Raw genomic sequence first — 533 nt, 5'->3', positions numbered from 1 at the left:
CTTCTTTTAATAAGTATTTTATTTCTTTCCCCAGATGTATAATTAATGAATTATAACAAATGGAAATAATATCTCTAAAAACTAGAGAAACAAGGTGGGTGAGGTAATGTCTTTTATTGGACCAGCTGCTGTTTATGAAGAGACAAGCTTTTGAGCTTACACAGAACTCGAAAGCTTGTCTCTTTCACCAACAGAAGTTGGTCCAATAAAATATATTGCCTCACCCACCTGGTCTCTCTAATATCCTGGGACCAACACAGCTAAAAAATAAAATATATGGGGTACAGCAATACTTTTCCTCTCCTCTCTTAATTCTTTTAGATACTCACACTACTAAAGAAACATCATTCATCTCAACAAAAAAACTTAGAACCTAAAAATTAAAACTCTAATTTTAATGGAAAAGTTAAAAGTGGTCTCTAAAAAACCATTTTGAAACATTACATCAGTACAAAACAGATAACTGGCAATGTCCTTAGAGAAGGGAATAGAAAAGGTTTTCCAGAGATATTAGCAGAAGTTGGGAGCTTTGT

This window comes from Terrapene carolina, unplaced genomic scaffold, assembly GCF_002925995.2.
Source record: "Terrapene carolina triunguis isolate 2854851 unplaced genomic scaffold, T_m_triunguis-2.0 Scaffold69, whole genome shotgun sequence".
Lineage (NCBI taxonomy): Eukaryota > Metazoa > Chordata > Testudines > Emydidae > Terrapene > Terrapene triunguis.
The sequence above is the reverse complement of the archived record's forward strand: the minus strand, read 5'-3'. Positions refer to the sequence as shown.